At 49.1% G+C, this 5,473-nt stretch overlaps 1 pseudogene; it reads left to right on the top strand.

The window, feature by feature from the left end:
- The first annotated feature begins 202 nt into the window (after positions 1–202).
- LOC123173678 (cytochrome P450 71D7-like) lies at positions 203–4,510 on the top strand (annotated as a pseudogene).
- The last annotated feature ends 963 nt before the right edge of the window (positions 4,511–5,473 follow it).

The following is a 5,473-nucleotide window of genomic DNA, read 5'->3' as shown; positions in this document are numbered from 1 at the left end:
CACCCGATGCCATATTGTCATGGCAGGACAACCAGGTCCTAGATGTATACGTAATATAAGCAATTCAATCACGCAAGGTGGTTGAATTACTTACATCCCATCAGATGCACACGTAATATTGTTCGTGCATCCGGTCGGGGCGGGCTATAAGAAGGCTCGCACACAACCCGAAGAGCACAGCCAACACATCATGCTTTTCACCATGGACGACGATCTTGTATACCTGTGCTCTGCTTTGCTCTCGTGTCAGTGTTGGCCATCACGGTTGTCCAGCTCCTGAAGCCGTGACGACGGCTGCCACCGGGGCCGCCGAACCTGCCGGTGATCGGGAGCGCGCATCGGCTGGTGATTTAACGCGCTGCCGCACCGCACGATGGGCGAGCTGGCCAGCGTGCATTGGCCGCTCATGTACCTCCGCGCCGGGCACGTGCTGTGGTAGTGGTTCCGTCCAAGGAGGCTGCCCGCGAGGTGCTCAAGACCCACGGCGCCATCTTGGCCACTGGGCCGAAGCTCATGGCTGGCGACCGACATCGTGGCTCGACGGACCACCTATTCTGCCCTATCCCCGGCGACTACTTCGGAAAGCTCCGAAAGCTGTGCGTCTAGGAGATCCTGAGCAACGACCGCGTCCGCTCCTACAAGGACATCCGGGAGGACGAGGTGCGGAGCCTCGTCGACGACACCGGGGCGGACGGGCGTACGGCATGTAGAGCAGCAAAGCCGAAGACTTCATGGCGGCCATCAAGCACAGGTTCGTCTACAGCACCAGCTTCTCGATCCCTGAGCTCTTCCCTGGTTTCACGGGGATTTTATCTTCTTCCCTAGCATAAGGAGGAACCTCCAGAGCGTTCGTGACACCGTCGACGGCATCCTGGGGGAGATCATCGACCACACGGAGTAAATCCTCAAGACTGGCAGGTCACCCGCGTCGGAGAAGAACCTGGTGGAGGTTCTCCTCGGCCTCCACGGAAATGAAGACTTTGGCTTCCCCATCACCCGCTCCACGGTCAAAGCAGTTATCTTGGTTAGTACTACTACTATTGCAGTACAATTTTAGTAGTAACACAAAATTTCAAAAGATTTTCAGGCCTCAACATTCATCTAATTTTTTTTAGAAATATAAACGTAGGCATAAGTTAAAATAAGATTTTGATGCCTCAACACTTGTCTAAACAGAACATATATGCGGGTGGGACAGACACATCTCCATGGTATGGGTCACGGCAGAGCTGATGATGAAGTCAAAGGTAATCAGGAAGCTGCAAGAAAAGATCAGGGCGGCGTTCCGCGAGATCAATCTCCGGACGAGCGGAAGTTGCATCAAGTACCTTGGCTTGGTGATCAAGGAGACGTTCAAGCTGTACCCAGCAGCTACCATCTTGATCTCTCAAGAGAGCACCGAGGCCTGCGAGATGAACGGGTATGTGATGCCAACCAAGACGAGTGTGATCATAAAGTCCTGGGCCATCATGTGGGACCCCTAGTACTGGTAAGACGCCGAGGAGTTCAGGCCGGAGAGGTTCAGGGAGCTCGCTTTGTCTTCCACGGCCTCTGCTTCGGGTACACGCCATTCGGCAATGGGATAAGTATACTTTTCGTCTTCAAACTCTCTGAGAGTTTAGAAATCGTCCCTCAACTCTAATCCGGAGATATTTCGTCCCTCAACTATCAAAACCGGATAGTTTTCGTCCCTCGTGCCACTTCGGGCGGTTTTAGTCCGACGTAAACAGTAGATCGGTGAACAGTAAATTCGAAAAAAAGCAAAAAGAAAATCAAATTTTTTTGAAAATTTGTGGGATCAAAGTTCCTCAGGGGCATAAGGTGCGTGCAAATTTTCATACTGTTTGGACATTCCAGGTGCTCGTGACAAGAAAATTTTTTTAAATATGTACGTCGGTGAACAGTAAAAAAGAAAGAAAACAAATTCAAAAATATATGAAATTTTTTGGCATCAAAGATGCTTAGGTGTGCAAGGTGCGTGCAAATTTTCATGCTCAAATGACATAAGAGGAGCTCTAGCAAAAAAAAAAATTTGCACTTTTTCAAAGTTTCTTTCCATGCCAATTTTTTTTTGCCACGAACTCCCACAATGTCCAAACACCATGAAAAATTTTAGGCACCTTGAGCACCCGAGCATGTTAGATGTCAACAATTTTCATATATTTTTGAATATTTTTCTATTTTTTCGATTTTATTGTTCACCAACGTACATATTTATAGTTTTTCCTTTGTCACGAGCTCCTGGAATGTCCAAACAGTATGAAAAATTGCATGCACCTTGCGCCCGTGAGGAACTTTGATCCCACAAATTTTCAGATTTTTTTGAATTTTTAAGCTATTTTTTTTCGAATTTACTGTTCATCAATTTACTATTTGCGTCAGACGAAAACCGCCCGAATCAGCACGAGGGACGAAAACTATCCGGTTTTGATAGTTGAGGGACGAAAACTATCCGAATTAGAGTTGAGGGACGATTTCTAAACTCTTGGAAGAGTTCGAGGACAAAAAATATACTTATCCCTTCGGCAATTGAAGGATCAATAGGTACCTGATGCCAGCCAAGACGAGGGTGATCATAAACTCCTGGGTAATCATGTTGGACACCCAGTCCAGGAACATGCCGAGGAGTTCAGAGCGGAGAGGTTCAAGGGAGCTCGCATGGACTTCCATGGTGTATTCATCGGGTACACGCTGCAGACCAAGGATGGCATGTACCTGAAGCAGGAGTTTATAATGGCCCAGCAGTTTATGATCACTCTCGTTTTGCCTGGCATCACGTACTCATTCATCTTGCACGCCCCCGAGCAGCTTGTACCCGAAGTAGATGCCATGACAGTCCATGCGACATGCGAGCAGCCTTGAACTTCTCAGGCCTAAACTCCTCGGCATTCTCCCAATATTAGGGGTAACACCCGACAGCCCAGGATTTTATGCTCACCCTTGTCTTAGCTGGCATCACGTACCCATTGATCTCCCGTGCCTCAGTACTCTCTCGAGGGACCATGATGGGAGTTGGTGGGTATGGCCTGAATGTCTCCTTGATCACCAAGCCGAGGTAATTGATGCAGCTGCCGCTCACCAGGACATCAGTCTCGGCGATGAATTCCTTGCCGCGGAATGCCGCCCTAATCTCTCCTTGTTGCTTCCCCACCGGCATGAGGAGGAACTTTCAGAGCATTCGTGACACCATCGATGGTATCCTGGAGGAGATCATCGACCACAGAGAGCAAATCCTCAAGAGTGGCCGGTCAACCGCGTCTAAGAAGAACTTGGTGAAAGATCTCCTCGGCCTCCATGGGAATGAAGACTTTGCCTTCCCCATCACCTGCTCACCTGTCAAAGCAGTTATCTTCTACTACTACTATTGCTGCTACTGCTGCTGCTACTACTGCTGCTGCTGCTGCTACTGCTACTACTGATCAAAGTTTTAAATAGCGCGCTAAGCCTCTTAGCGACGGACCTCTTTCAAATGCTATAGCGTGCTATAGCGGTGCTATAGCGGGCTATTTAAAATGTTTGCTCATGTGTTTGGACAAAAGACCCTTAGCGCAGGACCTCTTCTAAACGTTATAGCGTGCTATAGCGGGCTATTTAAAACCATGCTACTGATACTATTGCTGCAGTACAATTTTAGTAGTAACACAAAATTTCATAAGATTTTTACGCCTCAGTATTCATTTAGAATTATTTCAAAAAATAAAATTTTCATGCCTCAACACTTGTCTATACATAACATATATGCGGGTGGGACAGAGACATCTCCTTGGTTTGGATCACGTCAGAGCTGCTGATGAACCCAAAGGTGATGAGGAAGCTGCAAGGCAAGATCACGGCGGCGTTCCGCGGCAAGGAATTCATCACTGATATTAATCTTCGGATGAGCGGAAGCTGCATCAAGTACCTCGGCTTGGTCATCAAGGAGATGCTCAAGCTGTACGCAGCAGCTACCATCTTGGTCCCTTGAGAGAGCACCGAGGCCTGCGAGATCAATACATACGTGATGCCAACCAAGACGAGGGTGATCATAAACTCCTAGGCCATCATGTGGGACCCCTAGTACTGGGACGATGCCGAGGAGTTCAGGCCGAAGAGGTTTAAGGAGCTCGCATGGACTTCCATGGCATCTGCTTTGGGTACACGCCATTCGGGGCCTGCAGGATCAACAGGTATGTGATGCTAGCCAAGATGAGGGTGATCATAAATTCCTGGGTAATCATGTTCGACACCAAGTCCGAACGGCGCCAAGGAGTTCAGGCCGGAGAGGTTCAAGGGAGCTTGCACAGATTTCCATGGTATATTCTTCGGGTACACGTCGCAGAGCAAGGATGGCATGTACCTGAAGCACGAGTGTATGATGGCCCAGCAGTTTATGATCACTCTCGTCTTGCCTGGCATCATGTACTCATTAATCTTGCAGGCCCCCAAGCGGCGTGTACCCGAAGCAGACGCCATGGAAGTCCATGCGAGCCGCCTTGAACTTCTCTGGCCTGAACTCGTCAGCATTTTCTAGTACTAGGGGTAACACACCATGGCCCAGGATTTTATGATCACCCTTGTCTTATCTGGCATCACTTACCCATTGATCTCGCATGCCTCGGTACTCTCTCGAGGGACCAGGATGAGAATTGGTGGGTATGGCCTGAATGTCTCCATGATCACCAAGCCGAGGTACTTGATGCAGCTGTCGTTCATCCGGGCGTGTTCTTCGGGTACACGCCCCAGACCAAGGATGGCGTGTACCCAATGCGGAGGTACATGAGCGGGCCATACACGCTGGCCAGCTCGCGCATCATGCGGTGCGGCAGCGCGTTCACCAGCCGGTGCGCGCTCCCGGTCACCGGCAGGTTCAGCGGCCCCGGCGGCACCCGTGGTCGCGGCTTCAGGAGCTGGACAACCACGATGGCCAACACTGACACGACCAAAGCAGAGCACAGGTAGACAAGATCGTCGTCCATGGTGAGAAGCATGATGTTGTGTTGGCTATGCTCTTCGGGTTCGTGAGACTTCTTTATAGCCCGACCGGATGAACATACAATACAGTCCACCTTGCGTGATTGGATTGCTTAGGTATGCACACACGTACAATATAGACGACCGTGCTCATGAGGACAAAATGGCATCGGGTGATCAGCACCAGACGAAAGATGCCTAGCTGTCACTCCTTTTACTAGCAGATAAAAACAACATGCATGTGATAATGGAGTTTACTACAGCATTTGTTGTTTGAATCTGAATCTGTTGGGACTTGTTCTGCTTGTCCTAGCTCGTGAACAAAAGTGTATCGGAAGATGAGGACCAAGGAAGATGCCCGCGGCTTTACATGGCACGTTATATCCCGTTAGGCAAGATTAACCTTGAGATATTCTCCAAACAGGATTTTGTCCCTTTTTACAAATAAAGGCATGACCCAAACATAATACACGGAGGAACGATACAAGATAGTGAGGCAACCCTCTTAAAAAGTAAATCCTAG

This window comes from Triticum aestivum, unplaced genomic scaffold (genome assembly GCF_018294505.1).
Source record: "Triticum aestivum cultivar Chinese Spring unplaced genomic scaffold, IWGSC CS RefSeq v2.1 scaffold48146, whole genome shotgun sequence".
In the NCBI taxonomy this organism is placed as follows: domain Eukaryota; kingdom Viridiplantae; phylum Streptophyta; class Magnoliopsida; order Poales; family Poaceae; genus Triticum; species Triticum aestivum.
The sequence above is the reverse complement of the archived record's forward strand: the minus strand, read 5'-3'. Positions and strand labels throughout refer to the sequence as shown.